Source organism: Micropterus salmoides, unplaced genomic scaffold, assembly GCF_014851395.1.
Source record: "Micropterus salmoides isolate LMB-PRFRI ecotype aquatic unplaced genomic scaffold, ASM1485139v1 Ms_hic_scaffold_2, whole genome shotgun sequence".
NCBI classification, from domain to species: Eukaryota; Metazoa; Chordata; class Actinopteri; order Centrarchiformes; family Centrarchidae; genus Micropterus; species Micropterus salmoides.
Window position 1 is genome coordinate 23287138 of NW_024041150.1, and position 25961 is coordinate 23313098.

General features: G+C 40.6%; 1 protein-coding gene across 7 annotated transcripts in view; it reads left to right on the forward strand.

Annotated features, from left to right (window-relative positions):
• Window positions 1-8144: 8144 nt before the first annotated feature.
• Window positions 8145-25961, forward strand: part of LOC119912376 (adhesion G protein-coupled receptor L3-like) — a 224473-nt gene continuing 206656 nt past the window's right edge. For 2 of the 7 annotated variants that reach the window (XM_038731546.1, XM_038731547.1), the window contains exon 1: window positions 8153-8696. The gene's annotated coding sequence lies outside the window, so the exon portion shown is untranslated. Of the gene's footprint in view, window positions 8697-25961 lie in introns of all 7 variants that reach the window. The other 5 variants (XM_038731552.1, XM_038731549.1, XM_038731551.1 and 2 more) reach the window with 5 other exon arrangements.

The following is a 25961-nucleotide window of genomic DNA, read 5'->3' on the forward strand; positions in this document are numbered from 1 at the left end:
ACATAAAGCTTCCAAAACATTGAAATATTGATTAAAAACAGTGAATATTGATCTACATTCCTGTAACCAAAAGCACTCCCACACTCCCTTTACAGGCCCTAAACTTGAGCAGACAAATCTTTTAGTATACCGGTATGTCTTCTGTCCTTCATTTTAAGAGAGAAACACACACAGAAAACTGTTTTTGGACTGAAAACAGCGAAATGGCAAAAGTAAGTCAGCGGTTGTAACTGTACATATTGGTGTGTTTGTTGTTATTATTATCCGGCTAATAACTCTGTGAGTTTTGGGATTTGAGTGATATGAGTACACAACTGATCAGAGCAGGAGCTGAGCTTTCTTTAGAGCGGTCGGACTGCGGTGTAGGATGAGATGAGAGATATCTAGAAAGCAATAATTGCAGCCATGTACAGTGATTACAGAGCGATTTATGTTTGCTATAAGTTAATTTAGATGCTTGGTGTCTGATGTGTGTTTGGTATGGATAAAAATGGTTGGTTTGACGTTCTGGCTGAGCTTAACGTTACAGTACGTCATTTAGTTCTGCATGAGGACAGAAAGTTGCCCATAATATCAAATACCTAATAGGCCTACTGAATTCTTGAGAGGAGGTGCTTAGATTTGTACAGTAGCTAAAAACTTATTGCTTACTAAACTTATGCTGTGTCTCACTTCGTGCACTTCCATACTTACACTTACTATTTTGAGTGTGTAAGTGCGTTCACATTGAGAAGTATGGCAAAATGCAGTGCAGTGCACTGAGAGTACTCCGATGGCATAGGCGGAAATAACGGGGGTTTAGAAACATTTTGAGACACCCCTCTCTTGCCTCACAGTGGTTTGGTCCACTGCTTTCTCTCTCACAGGAGTCCGGTGGCAGAAAACCAGTTAAACCGTCAGTAGTTGTGGAGCTCCAGTAATTTTAAGTAGGCTGGCAGAGCTGTTTAATGCACTTGAAAGATTGGATGAACTGATTCTTGTCTTTAATACAGATGCTGCTGAGTCAAATAAAAAAGTTATGATAACCTATTATTTTTCCATGAGCCCACTCAGTTATTATAACATTACCTAGCTTGTTTAACATAGAACTGCTGACAAATAACGTCATAGCAGACAGAGAGAGAAATAGAGAGAGAGAGAGATCGACAGACAGAAAGGTGTAGGTGTGTACTTCTACCTGTGTCTAAGGGGAAAAGCAAGGTGAGCAGATTACTGTAGTTTGTGATTAAACTCAAAAATAAATTGAAGAATTAAGGAAAATTAAAACGGTGTTCAATTTATTTTCAGCTCCCTCCAGTGAAAATGCTAATGTTATTTTATAATCAATGTTTCATTATGACCATACAATTGAATGGACCCCAGTGAGAATAGCTAACGGCTACTGGTGCTGATGGGGATCCTAATAAAAATAGATTTTTCCATTAAATAGTTTATGTATGCTGTCAATTATAGTTCTTAGAAAGAAAGAAAATCGGAATCGGCCAAAATCAGAATTTGCAGGTCAGACCTTTTAAAAAATCATCACTAAAAAATGTTAAGTGATGTTACAGTACATTATTTTTAGTTCTGCATGAGGACAGGAAGTTGACCATAATATCAAATAGCTAATACAGTAGAGGAGGTGCTTAGATTTGTATAGTAGCTAAAAAAACTAAACCTACACTTTTTTTGCTTTCTTTCCCAGAGTTGATGCCCCTGTCATATAAAAGTGTATAGTAACGTTAGCTGGAACCGGGGCACAGTTAGCTTAGCATTAATTTGCGCACAAGCGGCAATGCAAAATCACATTTTATGGTTTTAGGAGGAATTATGCGCTGTCGCTTCCTGATGAAAAGCAGATTACACATCCTCCCAATACTTTTGTTCAGAGTCTCCGCTGGCTGCGACCTCAATGTCGAGACAAGACTTGGGGAAGTCACGTATTATGTGTATGGTGTATCTGCATATTGAGGACAGATAAAATAAATGAGATACACTGTGTTAATTAGTGAGCTTTAGAGGTGCTGGTAGGCATATTTTTTTAACTTTGGAGAAAGCAGGCTGTTTTCCCTGCCCGCAGTCTTTATGCTAAACTACACTAAGATAATTGCCTCCCACTTTCACCAGTAAAGCCCTGAGATGAGAGTAGTATTGATCTTTTCATTTAACTCCAAGAAAAAAAGCAATATGACTATTTCCTAAAATGTTGAACTATTCCCTTCATAGTTACAGTCAAAGCAATTAGCCCAAACACAGGCCTAAGTCTAATTTACTGAAGTGACTAATTTCAAGCTACAATTCATCAAGGGAATTATTAATTTTCTGCTCTTTTCTGTTTAGACTGACCACAGTTACTTTCTCTACATTTCAGGATCCCCACATGTAATGAATGTGTCTTGACTCCATATCATTTAGTAGTTATACAGAAACAGTAGAAGCACAATTGTATTTGCTTCCCAGTGATCTCATCTGTAAGGGAATTGTGTGGGAATCCATAGGACCAATGAGAACTCTGAAACAGGAGAAGAAGAAGTTGGATGTGGATCACTCGTTATTGTCTGTTTGAATTTCTGTAGATTTGAACTATTCTCTCCCAAACTTGCCTACACCTTTAAATAACATGAATAGCAGTAGTAGCACCGCTAAGATAAACTCAGCTTTTCAAAATAAACTTTGAAACAAGAGGGCAAATTTTGCATTTTCGGCAAAAAATGGAGTGCAACTAGCAGAAACTATTCTAAAAGCACTGCAATGTGGGTAGAGGAAGTCTCTTTTTAGCACAAAGCTCCAGTCTTTTCTCTTTGTCGTGTCTCTGTATATGTGCTGCTGTGTTTTCTGCTGCAGTGATTTTTCAGTCATGTGGGGGTTTAAACACAGCAAAGGTCAAACCCAAATCTCAAGGAACACAAAGATACACTGTAGGCGTTTATGTGATTATTATTAGAACTCATATTATTATGGTGGTTAGATATGTCTGACACATGTATGCACATGCAAACACAGACAAATCAAATCTTGTTGATATAATCAGTATTATAGTATAGTATTATTATTATATTATATTATAGTATAATTATTGTGACGGGCTATTGTTAACAACAACTAGCACAATTTATGTGCAACTAAACATTGCATAGAGCTTCAGAAACTATGCTAACCAAAGTGAAAAAATTAATAAATAAACAAATCAGAAACTTTAAAACACACCCAGCAATAATGAATGCAGAGCTCTAATATCTTTTCTTTCCTGTTTCCCACACACTAGCGGGCACACACACACAACCTTTGCCTACATGACAGTAGGTGTGTATCTAGCCTCGATCCCACACACTGCAGACACACAGACGCTCCCGCTCACCCAATAAGAACGGGGAGGAGAGTGACCCATCGATCCGGCTTTTAATTTTAGTACATTCAATTATACTCTCATTTTTTTGAATTTGTGTCAAAATCATTAGATCATTATTCATTAGGACACAAATGAATCTGAAGTGGATAGCAGCAGGATTTTCTGAAAGGGGGATTGTTGTCGCCGATTAAATTATTTAAAAAATCCTATTTGGGCTGACTCCAGTGTGTCTTAGTCATCATATGAATGAGATTAAAAAGAGAAACCTTTACCTTGATCCAAAAAGAGGCTGATACATACATGGACACCTACACACTTGCACACACGAATACAATCAATCACGACCAGCCTGTTGGACGGCTCTATGTTAACTGACTCATGACAGTGTGGACTGCTAGGCCAGCTTTAACCATTCTTGTTTTGAGCCATTTAAGTTAGTTGTAAGTCAACACATTGGACAGCATTGGTTAATGATTGTTTTTATGTTGTTTTTTTTGCTGTATTTCATATTTAAATTTGTGGGCTTGACATTGTTGCTGAAGACTTTTGCTAAATACTGGAAAAATCCCTTGTTGAAGAATTCAGGCTCCAGTGGGTGAAAGAAATGTAGGTGTTCCTTGGTGAAGTTTATTGCAGCTGATGTAATGTTGGATGTAGGCAGGCATGTTGTGCCCACTGACTGTGGGTAGTCAAGTTAAATACGAACAACAATTCAGCACATTAGAAAGAAACGTCTACAAAATAGGTTTTAATTATGCAAGATACGGTGTTCACATGCGTTATGCGTTATTCGCTGTAATCACTGGTTGCAAGTCCAAAATGCACCTGATTTTGTTGTGTCTTTGTGTTTATTTTATTAACTGAGCTTGCTTGAGCTGTTTTGAGCAAACCCTGCCCTCATAAGATTAAAACACAGCATTGATCATTTGTTCAAATGCGTAAAACAGTGTATGTTCAGGCGTACCTGACAAAGATTTCTAGTTGCAGTGTCACTTATGGCTCTTTACTGTTACAAAACCTCTTAGACAGGGGGTCAAAGTGGACAGGTCAAGAACAGCTGTGAACAGGGAGACGTTTTCTTCTGGCAGATTTTACCTTGATCTGGATAAGTCTTTCCCTAACCTAAACCAAGTCACATTGCTTTTAGACATGAACATGATTGTTTTCTGTTTCCTTAACCAAGTTGTTTTTAATCAAACCATGCTCTTTCCTGACCTTAACGTATGTCAGCTGAACAGCAGCCGGTGTGGCCACAAGTGGCAACTATGCTAAAACATATTGTAGCACAAGTAGATAAGAGTCATAAAGTCAACAAACTGACTCAGAAATGTAATTTACACAGACTCATGTAGCTAAAGGTTTCTAACATTTGCTAACATTAGCCACCGTGCACTACTGGTCGTATCATGCAAATTAATTGATGCTGTAGCAGCAAAGCCCTTAGTGTATTGAACCTTTTGAATGTGTCATTTCTTTTTTCAAAAGTTACATAGCATAGCAGTAATTTCTATTACTTAGCCTAACCAATACAACCACAGATGGTGGCAGATCAAAAATGTCAAATACATCTTACAAATATTCATATCTAATGATTTTGGACACTGGGAAATGATTTCATATGGGGGAGTCAGATCTGAAAAGTGGCGTTTTGGGAGGCACTGACACATTTTGTTGTTTAATTTGGAAGACTTGTTTTTGAAGCGCAGTGTCTTGTTGATTATGTCACCTATATGATAGCCTTTTACCTAGCATTTTTTAAACTTTTATTCATAATATCACTGACACTTATTTTCCTTATACCCACTTTCCTACACCAAGTGCACATCCACACAGTTCCCCACAAACAGCTGAAGAAGAGTGTCTAGTTGTCTAAGCACTTTAAGCACTGCTGCATATGTAAGTGTCAGCACTGTGGAGATGATAATTCCTAGGCTTGCTAGCATGGATAAACAGGGAAAATGGCTTCTACATTATTGGATTCACTTTGCACAACAACTGTCCCCATAAGCCTTAATTTTCCTGAACAGCTTTATATTTGGCAGGAGTTTCTTACAACAGCGTAGTGAGTGGCTGCTGTACAGAGGTTTTATGGTGCCGTGCATCACTTTATGGTGTTCAATTATGACTATGTCTCAGGTGCTTAACTCTCTGTATTTAGTAAATCCGTTGTTGGCAGCTGGACATTTAGCATTAGCATGTTACACTCACAATTACACATACTGCCATAGAACTGAAATGTTGGTGTTTGCAAGGAAACAGACACTGAAATGAGTTTGTCGTTATACAAATGACTTGGCTCAGAAACTGGTTGTTACATCTCCGCACCCCCCACCCCTTTCCTTTAGCAAATTTTTATTCATTAACATTCCATAGGGTTTAGCTTGTGGCTTACTTAAATAAAACTGTGACAGGAAAAATGGAACAGGATTTTTCAATATTTTTTCTCAGTTTGCTCTAAGGAAATATGCGTTTGTGAAACCAAATACATTCCTACATACATACCTTGGCGCGCATAACATTGTTAATAGTACTGTTTTGAAGCCTCGAATTTGGCATTTTTGCATTTTTTGGAACCAGATGTAACCATATTCGCATGAGAGGATGGCACAAGCTAGCTTGGGAAGCAAGGTGCATCTGTGCTTCACATTAACTGTGATGTTAATTGGGATGCTAAAACGAGGTTTTCTAACTTATGGTTTGTTCAGACTACTGGTGACAAAGCTACGGGCTAGGACAGTACCTTGGTTCATATCCGGTGCACCCCTTAATAATATATTAATATATAATGCAAAAATATTGATAATAGCAGCTTTATAGTTGTAAGTGAGCCCAGGGTCCAACTTATGCAAAGCACCGATTTAGGTTATGGTAATGAAATAGGTCTCAAACCCTCTGTTTTTCTGTGTATAATATCAATTTTAATAATGATATTGGTATCATGATGGGTGTGTGTGTGTGTGTGTGTGTGTGTGTGTGTGTGTGCGTGGGTGTTTAATTTGGTTAAATAAAAAATGCTTCACCTCAAAAATTGAATTAATACTAATTTTGCAATTTAGAAGAGGCATCTGAAAATGAAAATAAATCATTTTGAATTCCTGGAAGGATACTTTATTTCAAATAAAAGTTGTTTTTTTTAATTTCTGGCAGCAGTAATGTCTTGAGGACACTTTGTTTTGAATTAACATGTAGAAATCTCTCCCAGCATGAAGTAAGGAACAAATCTTTGTGCTGATCCACTTACTGTAAATGGTAGGCTGGCATTAACAGAATAAAAGGTAGCTTTTATGCTGCTGATGGGGATACTTTATTTCTCACAGTTAGCTGTTCATTGTAATTAAACTGCTGTTGATCAGAGCTTTTTCTTTGTTTTACAACTTGGAATAAGAGTTTCTAAGAACATATGTCTTGAATCATTTTTGATTTGGAGTTTAAGCTCCCCTTATTTTTAACTTTTCAAAAAGGAAACTGCTATTGTCATGCAGTTCAGGGACGTTTCCTGTCACCTTTAATGATTTTCCGTCTTTGTCTGCAGTAAAACTAGATATAGTAGGGTCTAACTTGCCTTCATTTCCATGTTTTTGAAATGCTTTTCCATTTCAGTGAAGGAGAGCAAAGCTGTTTATACTTTAATCATGAAGTATCATGAAGAGTGTGTTATTCAGAAGATAAAAAGGAACTGATCTGAATCTGACTAGTATTCTATTAGTCTGTAGATATCTGCATCTTCAATATTGGTGTAGTATTCATGTCACTGCCGATGTGGACTGTAGTATTTTTTGTATATTTTATGTAGCTGAGATGGCAGCAGTATATCGCATGGCACTTATGGTGTCACTTTGAAGCTTCCTGGTTTATGCAAGTGTAATGGCAGGCAGCTTTGGTCAGTGCCCTACCTGGAGAAATCCATTTGCATCGGGAGAGGGGTGGGGTGCATGGAAAGCAGTGACAGGGCGAGATAATGCTGCATCTTTTCAAACGCATGAAGCCGGTTATTTTTCATTGGGGTGTTCAGGAGTTCAAGGTGTTTTTCAGACAGGGAACAAGAGCAAAAATGTGCTTTACCAGGCCTGTGTTCACACGGGCTCATTAGAGGAGTACTGGGTGAGTGATTGGATGATTACTTGTTATTGTTCGATTGTAATTAGGATTATTAAAGTGATTAATTAGCTGTGGGTTGGATGCTGTCTGGCTCCAGCTGGAGATGTGCAGCTGGTGCAGCGTCCAAAGGTCATCATACTTTCCTTTTTTGGTTGTGTGTGTGTGTGTGTTGTTTTGATCATTGGATTTTCATCAAATTGGTGTCATACTTGGGTACAATTATTTGAAGCAATTTTAACTTAGTGTTTTATGGCATTTCCGGCTGAAAATGCAGCCAAAGGAGCAGCTGGAATTAAATGTATTGATATAATAACATGGACATTCGACATGCCTCCAGCAAGTTGATCTGTGTTAATCATAGGTTTCCAGCAAGAAACATTTCCTTGACTTAACTGTTGATGGTCAGCTCTTATACTAGCTGCATTACATTAGAAGCACTGAATCTTTTGAGAGAGAGAGGCAGTAGCCTACCATGAATATTGCAGTCACATGCGCACAGAGAGAGTGCAACATAACATAGGTCTCCTTGCCAGCCAGACAAGCTAGACTGTCGGTGGAGAGGCTTTGGTTTGTAGCATGTTATCTACTGTTTGCTGCTAGGTGGAGCCCGAGTATACGGCGAGAGCGGCAATCCACATCCGAGTTTTGCCTCTCACCTTTCACTGGCTCTCCAAACCCTCGGTCTCCATACAGAATCACTCTACAGCCAGTGCGCACAATTGGTTTGTCATAGTCGCAGAGGGCTCTGTTTTTTGGACCCAAACAACTTAGATTCCTTTTCTCGCAACCCCACCCCCCCACCCACCCCCTCTTTCAAATTCTTCTGGATACTCTTTTTTTTATTTTTTATTTTTTGGTGCGTGTTTGTGTGCGTGAGTGGTGTTGGCGTTTCGCCGTTCAGCTTTATGGGACGTGATGTAGCCCCCGCACAGGAGGACGCCTTGTGCCATAAAGGGATGTAAGGGACAGTACCGTGGATACAACGCGAGGAACGCCGCGGTTCACCATCACCAGGACTCGGATTCTGGACGTGCAGCTGCTTAAACCGAGGCGGTTTTACGAGGATATTGAACGGAGCGACAGGAGGCAACTATTTGGATTCGTTGTTCGCTCTCCTCGACCCCCTTCATCAAAGCCCATTCCTCACACACGGTGCGTAAGGACGGTACCCAAAGCCTGAAAAGACAGTTGAGAGAGAAATGCTCACTAATACTTTGAATGGAAGGACGTGAACCGTACCTCCTCTTCACCAGTCATTTTCAAATCCGCGGTAAGTGTGACTTTCCGCTACAAAACGCATGCCCCTCTGCCTGTGCGCATATCCACAGTTATCTGCAGATTGAGCTCAGGGCGATCATAATGCCCATGAATGATTCCCTGCAGCGGTGTTGCTGTGCTCTGTAATGTCAATCTTGGCATGCACTGCACTCCTAATTACTTTAACTGGGCTATCGATGCGTTCAGGTGTAATCAGCGCCGATCTACGCGCAACATATTGATAGCCAATATGGAAATTTCAATTTCCTGTTGGACTAATTAATCCGTTCTGTTAGAGGGTTGGATTATGATCTAATGTATCCGGGGAGTTGTTGAATAGTGAAAGGGCTTCTTCCCATTCACATAGTGCTTGGAAGAATGTGCTCAGGCTCTTAAAAAAAAAGGGCTTTGCAAAGAAGTTGCATATTGGGTGCATACATATGAGTGAAGTTTTAGCATCTTGAAGTCATGCAGTACAACTGCAGGTAGTTTAAACTGAATATGTAGCTGTTATGTCTTTGGGCTAAAGCTAAGACGGTAGCTGACTGTGAGGCAGAAAGTGTGCGTCTTTTTAAAGGGGCTTGAATCAAGAAATGTGCCAACGCAGGCCTGCATTTTCTGTTGCAGTTTGTTGTTCAAAATGCACTGGAGTGTGAGCCTCTGAATTTTTCATGATGTGAAGAATAAAAAATGCAAGTTATTGGTATAGGCTATGTAAAATGTTCATATATATTTTGATGAATGTGCCCCCTCAGCCAGTTGACTCATTTCCTTTTTTTTTTCAGTCAAAAAAATATAAATACTGCACAACAAATATTATTTAATGCACACATAGGGAAAAGAGGGGATGGTGAATGGCTGCCCACACTGAGGAAGACATGCTGTACTGAGTCTGAGAGGAGTGCAGGGTTGAGGAGGCCACTGTACCACATGCTTTGATGTGAGGACAGCACACTGTCTTTCAACATCAAAATCAAAGTGGAGAAGGTAGCTAAGCCCATCACTTTGAATCAGATCTGAAGTTTTTCCTCATCCCTGCAAAATGATGCCTTTCATTTCCAATTCATGGTTTGGTATATGGTTTCAATGTCTGTCCTGAGTCTTATCCCGAATAATAAAACAGCTGTGCACTTGGTGGTGATCTTTCATGTAGCTTCTTTTTTTTTTTCCGTCCATGTTTTCTGTCTTCTTGTGAGTCAGATGTGAGATTAACTTCCATGACGTGTTTTGCACCCCCCTCTTTCACAGTACCATTAACATTGTTGTTGGTTGCATCCTCGTTTGGCAGTTACATTCACAATGTCCAGGACTGCAGCACTATCTGTCATATAATCTGCACTGGTAGAAGTGCCCCTCAAGCAGAAGAGACAACAGTAAAAACCTTGACTTCCTCCTCCTGGGGGAAACTCGAGGGGACATTTGACGCTTTCTGACTAAACTGTTATGTCAACCTGCACTTTGTTGTCACTTGTGTCTCATCCATTTGGATTCATCTTAAATGCTCCTTGTGGAATCTAATCTAGGTTATATTTAATATTATCGCAGTTGAACCCAGCATCTGGTGTGATGCCTGATGGGACGGCTCTGTGTGAAGAAAAGAAAAGAACTGTTCCCTTGCCTTACTTGGAGCTGCTGTTATGTTGCAGTCCACCGTCGGAAGATGGTGGACTGAATGTGAGACGCTGTTCTACTTATTGATTGAGTTGGTTATCTTGGGTAGAGAAACACGCTGAGGTAGGGCTAGGAGGTAGAAATAAAAATGGAAACGGCACACTGGCAGGGAACACACGGATCCAATGTGGTTTAGCGTTTTCACCACAACTTCTTAAGTTTCAGAAATGTCTATTTTTCTCTCAGCACATAATTACATTTATTTCACCCCGTGTAATTGCTTAGTATCATTAACTTAAAAAAAAAGTTTAGTGGATTCAATAAAGGCCTTATATAAAGTTATTCAGGCCTTCTTTTGCCTGTAGACCGACTCATACTATTGTGTGTTTTTTTAAAATTTTTGTTTAGCACTTTGTACTGGCACATTTTTCTTCTTGTTGGATTGGATTACACCAAAATGGGTTAATTTGTTGCCCTCATTGGGAAGCATGCCTTTTCTTTCTTCGGGCTTCTGTTTTGTTCCTCTGGAGCTCACTCTCTGTGATGTTCCCTTTTCCACAGCGTTGATGTATAGCAGTTTTCCTGCTTGTGAATGTCTTTCCATCGGCAGTTCCATTTATTGGATTTGATTTTTACATTTTTGGATGCAATAGTAAGCCCAGAGGAACCCAATTTGTCGTTGCGGTATGAATGGAGACGTGGGCTCTCAGATTTTCTTCATTAGGTTATCCTACGTGGGGTACAGCTTCATGGCTCATCGTGTACAGTGAGGGCTTTGACTGGCCTATCAGTTTGGATAACAATTCTTCAAAGAGTAGCATTTGAAAATGAAATACTCGGTCAGTCACACATGTGTGTCTTGTCTATTGTCACCATCTTTTGTGCTACAAATGTAAGGTAGATGTGATGAATCGGAATATAATTTATAGCTTTAAACATAAGCTATAAAGCTAAACTATAAAGATGCTGGGTTTCCTTCTGGTGAGACCTGCACTGTCCTAATGCTGTCTTCACCACCTCTCTGTGAGTCTAAGCAGGTGCTAACAACTGTGGCCAAATACTAATTGACCCTGGTCTGAAAAGTGAGTGAATGAAAACCTTTTCATGTCTTTTTCGAAGTGGTTTGTCTGTAGTGAACTGGCATGCTGCTGTACAGCTTAGTATAATAAATTTCAAGGTCATGCACTGCACATACCTTTTCAGATGTCAGATTCATATTTACTCACGCTGAATGTACAGTCACCCCTCTGGGGATGAAAGGCTGTGGATTGGTAGTGATTTTCTTTCACGTTTCTCCTGCCGTCCATGTACATCAGCACTAATGAGGGAAATGATAACAAAAGCTGTTATTAAACTCAAACCCTTTTCGGGTTGCAGCCGGGAATTACAGTTAGGTTGTGGCAAATAGATTATAATTCCAGGAAAGTCGATGGCCTCCATGGCAACAAATCACTATCCTCTTCTATACATGGAATCAGCAACATTGCTGTCTTCAGTTCTAACAGTAATGTATAGTCACTCCTCCTCCCATTGACTTCAATTGAAGCTAGTAGAGCTGACACATACATTTTGAAAATGTATTAATAAAAGTCATTTTTTTAATGCAAACATGCCCCCAAAAAGTAACTCCTCCCAGCCTCTTAAATGTAAACTGAATATCTTTGGATTTTGGTGTGTTGATCAGGGGAAAAAAAAGCCATTACAGGACATCACCTTGGGATTTGGGATATTATGATTGCCATTTTTCACTATTTTCTGATGTTTTAAACAAAAAAAAATCAGCAGATACTGGCAATAAGGTCAGATTTCACCCTTTTTCAACTTAAACTTGACAGATTCACGCTGTGGAAATAGAAACACGGATACACTATGTTTGGCATTAATCTAACAATATGCCATCCCTATATTTTGTAAAATATTACACTACCATACCTACTATACAGCTTAAAGTTCACTTGATATTCAGAACCCGCATTGGAACTGTTTTCAGGGCTGAGTGTGAGGAAGTTTTATTAACTGAAAGCTGTGGTTTCCAGCATTCAACATGGAAACCTTTATGTTAAATCTCCCTGCACATGACATGACTATTACCGAAAGATCAGCCGTTTATCGTTGGCAGAGCTGCATGAGACCCTTGACAAGTTTGAGAATTAGGACACTATTGAAGAGGAATTCTTACACATGCTGTCTAAATAATGTGTTTTTTCAAAACTTATTTTGCAGTTGAATGATTGTTTATCCCCGCGGCTCGATACTGACATGTTAAGCATCACAGAAACATCTTCTGAGAAGGGAGATTTTTTCCCTCCTGTAATTTTTTAAATAATAAGTGGCTCCACCTCCAGTGTAACCCCATAGACAGGGTAGCTTGGGTGATTAAAAACACGCTAGTTTATGTGGTGTATACAAACTTTATATATTTATAATTTTTGTCTTTTTAAACACAGTACTAAAAAATAAGGCAGGCCACTTACTGTACTGCATTCTCACCCACTGCTACAGTTTCGCCCGTGGTATTTGTAAGGTCCTAAAAACTGGAGTTATCATGCTGTTAGGAGTGAGACAGGTTGGTCTGCTGGGGCCCTTTCTCTGGCAGGAATGTCACAAAAGAAGAAAAGCACAAGCTGAAAGTAAAAAAAGCACATGGCCGAGAAAAGGTCCCCGAGGTCAACACCTCTCAACACTTTAACTCTCCTGTCTCATAAAGTGCTTGGACACAAAGGTTTTGACATGTGCTTTCACAACTCCCTGCAGGAAATGGGGGTTACAGTTGAGATGGAGACATCAGCTGGTGCTTGATGGAAAGAACAGACAATTAGTTTCTTGATTCTGTATAGCTCTGTAAAGAAGGACGTGTAATGAAGTGTAATATACAAAGACAGTAAAACAGTAAATAAAAAGAAAATTATACATTTGTCTATAGATAATATTGAAACGTACCACTGAATACATGCTACAAGGCCAACTGGTTTGAGCACAGCTTTTTTGTGGAAGGATTTGATCGATTGGCATCAATGTCTGCAACTAACACTGGAAAATGACAGAGGGTTTTTGAGGATATATGAAATAGAAAGTGCCAGTGCACCCTGATATTTGTGATAAATAATAATCTACAGCTGCACAAATGTCAGATAAAAGGTTGGTGTGAGGGAGCAACATCTATCTGTTGAGAAAAGTGAAAAATCAACACTGTCTGTTCATCTCCTTTATTTGGTAAACCCAAACGTTGTTTCCACCAGTACACCTATTATTTACCAGCATGATGATGGGGATTATCAAATAAAGACCCTTTCTCTGTGGCCAAAAAAAAAAAATAGTGGTTAAGAGGGAGCAAGAAAGGGTGTGTGGAGTATTGATGAGCCTCTTTAAATCACTAGAGGATTTGCAGGGGATTTTATACCACTCCGGTGAGTCTGTGGTGTGTTGAGAACAGGGTGAGGTCATGGAAACATTTCACTGGCTATACCTCCTTGACTTGTAATCATGACAATGAATACGAAAACAAGTGTGGGTGTAAGCAAGGATCATTGCTTGACTATGAAATGAATTGGGGCTGCAATGCCATTTGTTACTGTTACATTCACAGAACACACTCAGCTTTGACTGCATTTAATGTATCCGCTCCAAGGCTCATTGTCAAGCTCATCAAGTGTAGGCGTTACCATGACAAGTGGCCATGCACTTTAAAAATAATTCTTATGTGTTAGACTGCAGTTTTTATTATCTGTAAGCCACCCCTCCACCCTTAATTTGACACATAGTTAAGTTGTCCCTAGGGGGGTCAAAACACTTAGCAGGCATATTTTAACACTCAACATCTTCTGCTGGCAGAGAAACAAAGACTGCATACCAAGGAAATGTGAGCGCAAAGCATTAACTAGCTTATGCGGATGGAAATACGCATTCATTTTATGAATGGAGTTGGAAATGCCATGTTTGTATTGCCGCAGTGATATTTGCTCGCAGATAAGGGCCACTGCAGTATGTCTAACCAGTGAACAGGATAGTGATCAGATCAGTCGCCCCTTACTTGGTGATATCAGACTTGACATGCTTAGCAATGAAATCTGTATTCCAAAAAAGCAGTTTGTTATATAACATTGTTAACCCTTGCCTCACTAAGACAGAATTGAAAATGTATGCCTACGAGTGAAAAGGATGCATTCGCTGCTGGAGTACAGATAGGAGTACAGATATGGACCCAAAAATGTCAACTTAGCATTTAAAGCAATCCAAGCCACTCTTACGGCCCTGTTGGTGGTGTTAAAAGGTATCCAAAAACTATCAAACTGACAAAGCCTGACGGAGCAGCAGTACATCAACCTCTTTACTACTCCGTAAAATCTGATACATTTGTCTATGTGCATTTTACAGAATGACACCACGTATTTTGCAACAATATTGATGGCTTTCCTTTGTTCTGAGGGTTTTTTCCCCTTGTGAACTTTGGACCAGTGAAGAGGATTCAAACAAAGATGCAATGATTCTCTGAGACCGAAGCCCTAAAAGAAGTTAATTTATGGCCTGTTTGGGAGGCAGGTTTGGGCTTGAATACATAATAAGGTAGTGCACCTGCAGCTGCATATAAATGAATGGAAATGACGGTTAGTATTTACGCCTCCCTAAACCATTGGGACCTCCTGATCTGACCACTAATTGGCCAGCAAAGCAAAATGAAGATAGCTTACTTGTTCACAGGCTGCTAGATCTGCAAATATCAAGTGCAGATTTGCGCATAGCAACTTTGTAACCCCAGCCTCACACCAGTTATCAAAAAGTGCACCTTCAATTAATAACAAAGCACTATAAAAGAGAAATATTCTTTTGTGCTTTTAAATTACTCAGATTATGTAGATTAAACGAAGGACTGATAAAGAATATACCTTGGATGCTTTTAAAACAGCTCTGTCAAAACATTGGATGTGTGTAACTTGGATAATATAAAGTACTGTAGCTCCTCAGCATGGATGGATTATAAGAGAATGGGCCCCTAGTTACAGACATGTAATAGGCCCCCCACCCCACATGAGACCAAGATCCCCAGACTGAAAGAGACACAAAATGACTACAAGCAATGAATCGTGTAGAATCAGAATCAGTTTTATTGCCAGGTATGTGTACACATACGAGGAATTTGACTCAGGATTGTACATTGCTCACGATGTGCTTACTTATACAATAATACAATAACACAATAATAAAATAATAATAAAATAAAATCAGACACAGTAGTTGTTTTGCATCTTTTTATTGTCTCTGTTTTGTGTCTCTGTTGTTGTTTTGTGTCTCTTTTATAGTCATTTGTCTCTTTGTAGTTGTTTTGTGTCTTTTTAGTCGTAGTAGTAATCCTGTATATTAGGTTGATCGACTTTCCAACAAGAAGTGTTAGCAAAGTCCTATAGTCCAATAGGCAAGTCATGCCACTCGGCCGCCATCTTGGCAACACTTCCGGGCAGCTATTTCGGACTAACAAGACCAGGCTCCTATCTGAATGAATGGGGAGAGAGAAAGAACTGCACTTTTACTGGTCACCGGGACATAAAAGTACATGAATAAAATTAGCAGTAAAATGTGATAAAAATCGCTTTAAAATTTTGACAACATTGCCCCAAAATAAAGTTTAAAAAGCGTTTTCCCCGACCGGTTATACTTCTACTACGCGTGCGTCACCACTTCCGTGCATGCGCAGTAGAAGAATAACAGACCATTACGACGATTGGCTGAAATATGATTCCCAATTTGGCTGTTAGAAGCAGACGATTGGCTTTCTAGCGGGAGGGACAGGATAACCGCCATCTTTGCCGTTATGGGCTTTCCCCATAGAGTTGTATTGAGGATGTGATTGAGTGGTGTGTCTCTTCTAAAATGTCTCTGGTGTTAGCATTGACTTCACAGAGGCTCTGGCGCAGTGGCCCCCTGACTCCTTGAGCCCATAGATCTGTGCCCGGTATGCCTATTCAGTAATCTATCCGTGCTCCTCAGTAGTTTGACATCTTCAAAACATGCCAGCATACTGAGGAACATCAAGTATGATAGTGTTGCTATTATGTTTGGATAAAAATTCCATTACAGCATTACACATTTTCATTCTGCCATACTTTCAGCCTTCCACTTCAAAAGAGCTTGTAATGGAATACAAAGCATGAATGCCTTGCAGAAATGTTGATTACAATATCCCGCTGAATCTCTTTAAATTAAAATACAATTTTCCTATTCATACTTGAAAAGATTTACAGAGGGTAGAAGCACTTTTGCAGGGAGATAATTAAAGTATTTTCATGCAGGTGGATAGCCCCACAATGAAGGATTTATGCTTCTATCATCTGAGGTTGTTTCCTCTTTTCCTTAATTAAGAGAAGGCCCATTTGTCATGCATTAAACCAGGGTGTATTCGTTGAGTTGATCAGAATCTGATTCCACTTGTGACTTCAAAATGTATTGCAGCGTTTCAGCATCTCCCTCTGTGCTTGTGACTTAGACCAAATTGATTTTCCTAATCGATAGCATAGGATTGGATTTAGGAGTGTGGGTGTGGGGGTTGGGATCTGGCAGGACCGACTGCCTCAGCCAGCAGGCTCCTCAAGTGTAGTCCCCTGTTTGTTCCCGTCTTTATGAGCCTCTGTTCACGGGGAACAGTGCATTTTAAATAGGGGCACTTTGTACACCTGCTATCCCGCTTCATCTCAGGTTGGTGTAATGACAGCACAACTGTGTATGCACTGGCAAATATAAACTTCCCTGCCAGCCCTTTGTCACCTCTGGAATTGGGATGACTAAGTTGATGCACCGACCCAGTGGAGCAAAACGGGTTTAAATGACAGCACATTTTTGTCTCACCTTGAACTTAATTGACTGCCTGAAAGCTGGCGTTTGAAAAGTGCTGACAGAATGACTTCTCTTGTTGTTTGGAATTGGTGCCTATTGACAGAGCCTGGTCTGTGTTGTTTTCACACTGCATGCATCCCTATACTACATGCCTGAGTAACGATGGATGGTGTCTTCATAAGGTTGTGCATTATGGACGGTTTATGTGACACATATTATTCCTAATGGGCTTAATGCCTGTATGCATTAGCATGTATTGCATTTCACCAGGGAGGAAAAGTGGCAAATGTGCTCCTTACCATTCAAGGGCAAATTCACATTTCTTGCAGTGCTTTGGAGATGGAAATTACTAATGTTATTCCCATTTCTGCCTTTTAGTTAGAAGAGGCAATTGTTAACAAGCCGCCTGATGACAAGCAGGTTGATGACCCAGGTGTCCACCAGCGTCTCTGTCAGTCATGACAGCTTAAAGGACTGGGTAGCAGTTAAGCTGTCACAGGAAAAGACCAGCAACCCCCCTCCTCGCCATTCGCTCGTACATCGGTTGTGCCTGTGATGCTGAGCCGCCACGGCGCAATGGTGGCAACTCTGGGATTTCTTAGGGGGGAGCCACAAGACTGTAATCAGTCATTATGTCAGAAGCGAGCCCCGTGAGCCCCGCTCCAGCTCATTCAGCCAAATAATAAGCAGCAGATAACTGCGCTGGCGTGCAGGCATGAACAGAGCTCCTGCGGGCGAGGAGTTTGAAAACGGAGGGCCTATTCCTCTCGTCTGCCTATGCAGGGACTTCACCTAGGTTCAAGGGCTGGATTGAGCTTTTCATATGGTGGACTAAAATTTCAGCTATTGTTGCCTTCCCTCCAGTTAATGTCTAACACACCTTGAGGTACAGGAAACATGTGGGATTTGTTTTTTGTCTAATGATTGCGAGCAGAAATATGCTAGAGTTAAAAATAAACTCAGATCAGGTAGCACTTATATAAACTATCTGCTAAATGGTAAACCCTAATAGAATGTAGATTTGTAAATTTCTCAGTTTATTTTGGAGAATTCTGGTGCATCCTGAAATTTTTTTTATATTGTTTGTTCATATGATTCAACTTTCTATTTTTTTAGTTTCTTAAAGTCAGACATTGAAAGATAAACTTGATAAACTTTGGTGGACTGTGTAAATACCAGAGACAATGATGGCAACAAGTCCAGGACTTTACAGTTATAATCCCGATATGTTATTGTAATGTTGTCAAGAAACCACGCTAACTCCAAAATTTCACGCCGCAGATGGATCTAAATCAGCATTTGTAAAGCTATTCTTGACATTCTTGATCATTCAAATGCCACCGCAGGGCTGCTGACTATGTGACATTGAATAAAAAAAAAAAAAACTCAGCCCCCTCCTTTTAAGCCCCATTCCTTTCCCCTCCACCCATGGAGTTTTGTCATTCCATAACAGGGGTCACAGTCTCCCATTGTCTGACTATAGCATTCCTCGGCATGGCAGTATTGACTGGTTTTGCTGGGTGAGCGGTGCCATATAACATCCATACATCATTGGAAAGACAGAATGACAGACAGTGGGAGTTGAGATGTCAGATCGTCCTCTCCAGGCAACTGACATACACTCCCTTCCTGTTCTCCACAGTGATACTATATCTTCTGACAGAGGCTGCATTGATAGTTACAGTCCCCCGCTTCCGCACCTTGCTAGTGCACTTGACATGCTCACGATATAAATGTTCTTATAGTAGTGCAGATGGTGCAGTAATTATTCTGCTTCCAGTTAATGTTTTTTTTTAAGGTTCTCAAGCAGCTCAGAACAAACAGTCACAGAAATATAAATGTTATTTGTTCGGCTGACACATAATAATTGGTTCACTACTACATGCATGCAAAGATTGATAGCTAGATTAATCTCATCAAAATGTTAAGCTTTTATAATCTTCTCATGGACCCCTTTTACCCTCTCATACATAATAAATGTAGCTAAAAGTCAGCCATAGAGCAAATAGCTTAACACGGTAGCATGCTAATTCCACATGAAAAATATGAAACTGCAGCATGCCACCAGACAATGAGCTCAGTCAGGTCAGTGTAGGTCAACCCTTTATGGAATTTCTGCCCATAATGATTAATAAGGTAGGTGTAGATATTGCCCTGGAAGTCAACAGTGGAATGCTGGAGTTAAGCAGTTATCTATAATCCAGTTTCATTACACCTGTGCCTGGGGTTTCTCTTTTTTAATGCGTTGTTGCTCTTTCTGTTAATTCCGTGTGCTGTATAGTCTCTACTAATGAACAGCCCATTATTGATTGGTATAGACGACAATGCTTTGCTCAACAATTTCTTATCAGTTCGGTCTCTCCCAAAGACATATCACAAGCGGTAAAGAGACATCCCAACTTCTCTTGGCATCTCCAGACTAAAAGTCCATTTAGCTGGGGTTCTGTTGTCGCTTGTGAGCGCTGTGGAAGGTTAGGCTTCTGTAATCTTGTTTATGTTTTTGGTCAGTAGTAAGCCTCCCTAAGCCAGCTTTGTGTCAAACACAGCTGGAGAGGCCTTTACATTTGCAGCAGAGCAGAAATAATTGGTCCAGCAGCTTGGATGCTGCCATGACACACAGGTAATTTCCAAATTTTTGTCTCTCAGCTGGTGTTATCAGTGCAGGAAGCTGCGGGTTTCAGAAAGTGTGTGAAAAAATGATTTAAAACTCTTTATGTTGCATGGGTGGAAATGGAAATCGAGCAAGACGAACAACTTGTATAAAGAGGCTTTGGTTTAGTTTTTGTGCCAATTAAGTATCTTTAAGGGGGGAAATCTAATTGTGATAGTACAATAATTAAACATGAACCACTGAAATCTTCAATTAAGTGTCTTCACCACTTTTCTACTTGTTGGCACCTGCTGTGCAGTATCTATCACTGCAAACAATGTACCTGTGCTCATCCAGTGAATTGTCCCAGGTTAGTTGTCAATAACCTGACCTTCCATAGAAAAATTCCCCTGAATTTTGCACAGACGACTTTGAGCAGGCCACCTCTAGCTGATGGGGAAATTCGGATTGGAAAGTCGGTAGAAGCCACTTTTAATTATACTGGCAGTAAAGGATGAAATTGAGCAGGAATGAAGTGCTTTTTGTGCATTGATTTTTCTCTGCATCTGCGGACGCACTGGAGAGAGGGAAAGACAATTGTAACCTTCTCTATCGCTGCACTGCAGAAAAACAAGGGGGGCTCCATGCATGGCCCTTTTTTGCTTGCTTTCTTTTTAATACAATGAGAGCATGTACATCAAACCATCCTTCTCATCAAATTAGGAAATGCCATTGAATTGAAATGGAACTCAGGCAGGTCTGGAAAGAGGCCACACAAGCACTTTACCTTGATCGAGTTTTGATGTTTTTTGTGATCTGTCTTGACATCTGCCAAACTCTGGCTAACCTCTAGTGTAGATTTTTGTGACTTTGATGACAAGGTGTGGCAAGGCTTGTGGATGGATCCTTTGAGCTCTTTCTCCTTCTTTACCCTAGGGATTTATGCCCATTTCCGGTACTGTTTCCAGTAATCTTAAGCTTTTATTTTGACAGAATGTCACCTCACCTGGGTATCGGGACAGTGACTGCCTCCTTGATTGCCCTCAGGTCCCTGCAGGATTCCTGCTCGACTCGGCTATTGTAGGTGACTCTGGACTATAAAAAGATATGTTACTTTGGAAACAGATGACAGCCTGGCTTTTGTTTGCTTGTTTTTTAGACGTCGCTTCCTCCTGTTTTCTTGAGAACTTCACCTGACCGCTTGCTTTGCACAGTCACACCAGCAGATGCGACAATTCGTCATGCATAAGAAACCCCACTCCGGCAGCCATCTGTCTCCTTGTGTCTGTTACCATGCACCGGCAGTTTGTTTTTGTACCCATTACCCATATACAATTTTAATGGCATGCAAAATATGGTGAACCAATCTCATGACCTCCGAACCTCATTCTAAAATCTCATTCCCGACCTATATGTGACCCAAGTAACAGAAACCAGAAAATATACTGACTGTCACAATATATAGTCTCTGAGGCGTGTGGAAAGGGTTGCCATTTGGTGCCCCGCTATACTGTTACCTCCATTGGATAGCTGGAATGAATTATTATGTCCAGTTAAAATGAAATTTGACTCCCCCGACCTGATTGCTAGATGACCTAAGAAAAACAACATGCCTATCCGTAACAGGTAAAAAGCAAAGAGGTCACTGGTATCACTCTAACTGCTCTGGGACCTGATACCAAATTCAGGAGCCATTTCACCAAGCCAACTCACAGTATGAAAACCAGTGCACTACTACTGATAAGAATAGTTAGGCAATCAAAACATTTGGTTGGGGTTAATAAAAAGACTGTTGTGCTACATGCCCATCCACCTCCCTGCCTCCTTGTTTTCCACTTCTAACACAAAGGGTGCACTACTTGGTGCAGTTACACTGAACGTTGGCACTGGACATAAATTGTGAGGTGCGGAATTGTCTAATATGGACCTAATTCCTAGGATACTCGGCTGAAGTAGACAGCTGTGGTGATGACTCGGCTCTTGTTGTACTTGCAACATGCCCAATTAGACAGTACCAGCACGAAAATGCTGAGAATATGCTAGCCTCTTCAAAGGTCCAGGTTCTATTAGTATGCAGCTCCCCTTACAGTTGAGCATTGAGTACTGGTAACCACAGCACACTGCCCACCATTTCTTCTTTTCCTATCCATTCAGTTCAGTCACATTTGCTCATTCCAGGTGACCTGACGAGAACATGGCCCCTTATCTCTCGCCGTGCAAAAGATGGACTGAACACATTTCCTCAGCCCGTATTGTAACGTTAAAGCAGTTGATTGCCACATTCTATCACATCAGGCACTAGCATGGAATAATGCAGTGCCGGCTTTCAGTGATAAAAAGATGCCTATCATTCTTTGCTGAGCTTTTTTGCTTTCCTCAGGGCTACGTGTTTAATATGACTCTACAAATGTGATTTAGAGGGCAGATAGCCTTGGGATTCAGGGTTCACTGCTGGGGAGACCTCTGGTATGTAGTATATGGCAATAACGTATGCAGGTTAAGGTTATCTTTCTGATGTTGGATGTGTTATGGACCTGGATATAATGGAGGAATTCTTACAAAAAAGGCGTCGCTATCAAGGGCAACACCACAAACTACATACCTTTATAGAATTTTGCAGATTATATTATGGTTTTCAGCAGTTTCTTTTTCATTTGTTGCTAGTCCCTTTGAGCAGAGATGTCCTTCCTGCATATTTCCTGAAAGCATTCTTTCACAGAGCGTCAAAATTTGTGCAACATGTTTTCCTTCAACTCTCATCCTACCCTGTCTATATTCATCCCTGATTCAATTACTTTTTGGTTTCAGCAGAGACTCGTTCTATACTATATTGCTCTCCCATGTGTGTTGCTATTCACAGATTTATGTCGGAGCTGAAGGATGGCTGTCCAATTTTCTGCATGGATAGCGGTGCTGGTGGCATTGTGTGTGTTCTAAAAGCTCTTGTCAGATGAGCGTTAAGGATGTATGGACCACACAGCCGTGTAATTCTTCCAGACACTGGCCATTTCTGTCACATCCTGCCATTAGCTTGTGTATCGCGGTGATTTGTCATGTGAGTTTTTTTTGGTGCGTGTGTGTGTGTGTGTGTGTGTGTGTGTGTGTGTGTGTGTGTGTGTGCATTTGAAACCATAATTCAGTGACTTTGTGGATGCATGTCTTAGTAGTGAAATTGCTAGAACTTTTGTTTATTTTTTCCCCCCACAATGGTTATAAATCTCTGAGATAATAAAACATTTTACCACCTGAACGGTCACTTCAAACAATCTTCTAAATGGGAAATGAAGACCAAATTGGACATTAGTCAAAACAGTTAGACGTGTTGTTGGTGGGAATGGGTTTTCGGTGATGTTTAAAGAAGGGCAAATGTATTTTTTCTCCTGTCAATGGCTAGTGTTCCTCTGACAGATATGGTATATGCTGGGAATAAATGGAATAAAAAACAGGCTGTGCTACATTATAGGGTCTAGTACAGAACTACATAATTATTTACTCTGACAAGTCTTCGAAGTGTTTCCACTCTTATGGCCTATATAATCTTAGCTATTCACTTATGAACACCTATAGTTCCATGTTCAACCCAATTTTTAGCCTCAGTAGTCACAAGTTGTCTCAGCTGAATCTGTCTACAGTAGAAACCTAAATCAATCCCATACCAGTGGACAGCTACTCAGCATGGGGTCACACAGCCTATTACTGAGTTGGTGCAGTTATAATTATGTCTTTCTTTGTAGTCACAGTGAAAGGTTGACATGCCCCCAGATGACCAACCCCCCTCCTCACAGGGGTCCTGCGATATCTCGGTTGTCTCCTTCCAGGCCTGAATGGGCACATTGTGCTGCTGCCCGCTGCTGCTCTGCAGACCTCTAGGTCCTCCACACACACCTGTCAAGCCATGTCCTTGGCGTGTTGGGTGCTGAGACTCTCCAGAGCCCCCCTGCTGCACACATGGTTATTGAACCCTTGCACACCCTTACAAGCACACATACACACACCTAAAAGCAGTCATAAATGAACAAATAAACACGTGCGGTTATGCATGAGACATGTAGGCACAATTGAATTTCTCATAAACACAGAGCATACTCTTTCACACTCTCACTCACAGACTTTATTGGAAACACACGTCCCTCCCCTTGCCTATGCTAAGGTTATATTCAGTGTGTAGGTCGGCCTCAGAATTCAGAAAGGGTCAAGTTCCATATTTGTCAGGGTGGGGAGTGCAAGGGCACAGAAGGCTGGTTGAGGTGCACATGGAAACAGTATTCAGAAGAAAACTACCTGTAACTCGATCCCTGTCTTCAATCACTTGCAGGTTTTCTGTTTTTGAGGTGAGAAGCAAACCCGGGGGGGGGGGGGGGGGGGGGGGGGGGGGGGGGGGGTGCATAGTGTTCTTTCCTTACAAATGTGTGGTTTACATTAGTGCTGAAATGACTTAAGGAAAATCAATAAGCAACTTTCTTTTTTATGATTAATCATGAGCTGAAACAATTAGTTGATTGACAGAAAATGAATGGCAACATTTTGGATCATTTATGAATTGTCTAAAGAAAACTGCGAAAAATACTCTGGTTGGAGCTTTTTAATGTGAATATTTACTGGTTGTCTTAGTCTTTTATAATAATAAAATCAGAATTTTATAAACAGCTGCCCAATCTATCAGGAAAAATACTGGACCGACTAACTTTTAGTGACATGACACATTCTGAGCCCTACACAGTTCACGACCTCCAAAAGGCAATCCCCCTTTCTTGATGTCTTGCAGCACTCATCTCAAGGACTCTCTGAGCTTCTCCATGGCCTTGTCCGGTAACCCTCCACAGAACAAATGTGCCTCTTTGTGTTGCGTTACCTTCACAGAAAAATGCTAAATGGCTGATTGTACATGCACACAACGTGCACCCTCGTGAAGGACCTATGGTGTCAAGTCCCACTAGTGTCACCCATACAATTTCCCCCTCTATTGACTTTTATGTTCTGCTGCAAGGTTGGTCATCGTGGTGGGAATATGTATGTATTCCAAATAAAGACAAGCGTGATTATCATAATGATATTCCCCTACTGAGGTAAACAGCTCTATTGCACTGGGAAAGGCAAAATTAACATGTGAATGTATGGCATTTTGACAGCTTATTTTTGACAATGCATTTCATGCATTTCGTATTGGGCGCCGTAGACATAAAGCCTGTTTAAGAATCTTCTCTGAGATGGGATTGCTGGTGAGATCATGTGATAACAGAAATCTCGTTTTGTCTTAAGAAGCAATCGAGTGCCAGAGGACTACAAAAACACAATATTCGCATTAAATATTCAAACACATGAGCTTGCATACACCTACAAATAAAAATTTCAAACAGATCTGCTGTGGACCCTTTAAGCTGAATTCATTATTTTGGAGGCTTTGTGTGTTCATCGCCTCTATCTTTTGTATTTTTTCATATATACAGTACAAACAAGAACGCACATGTGCATTCACCACATATTAACCTACCGACTTCATAATCCAAGGTTCATTTTTTTCCAATTAATGCCAATTAGGGCCCGTGAATGAGGAAGTCTTCGGGGGAAGGACTGTGGTGTTCGGTGTACTATGTCTCCCATCACCTCCTCTCATTATTGTGAAAGAGAGATAGGGACCAGGGGAAAATGCATAACAATAATGATAGAGATGAGAAAAAGAGGCGAGAGAAAGAATCCACGACGCGAGACAGGTGGATACCGAGAAAGTGAAGAGGCAGAATATTAGAGTGAGACTAAAGAATGAGAAAGCAGACATGTAAGTATACATAATCTTCCTGCAGTTGCCAGCAGCCTTAGTCAATTGTTAGCAGCTTCCCTGAATTTAATGTGACCCTTGGGGGTAGGGATGTTGCCCATGCATTATAAATGCTGCCCATTGACTTCTGTTGGTAAGCTTTTCCTCCCTTCTGAATGAGCTGTCCCTGACTGGCTTTGATGACTTAACAGATAATAGCAATGCAGTGTTATTTGTTCAATTTACATTTCATGATCAGAGAGCTTGTTTGTATTTCACACTTTAATGTAGTGATGAATTGGTCTCCTTTGCCTCCGCCCCTTCATAGTGTCGTTAGGCTTTAAACAGTTAATATATGCAGACTCTTCCTCGCAGTGTGAGAGGTGTAGTAGTTACATTTGGTGAAAGTCATGGCATGTTATACTAGAAGTACAGTTTACCCGAGGGTGCAAACTAAATCTTCATGAAGCCTGGATATTCCTGTCTCTGAGAGCAGC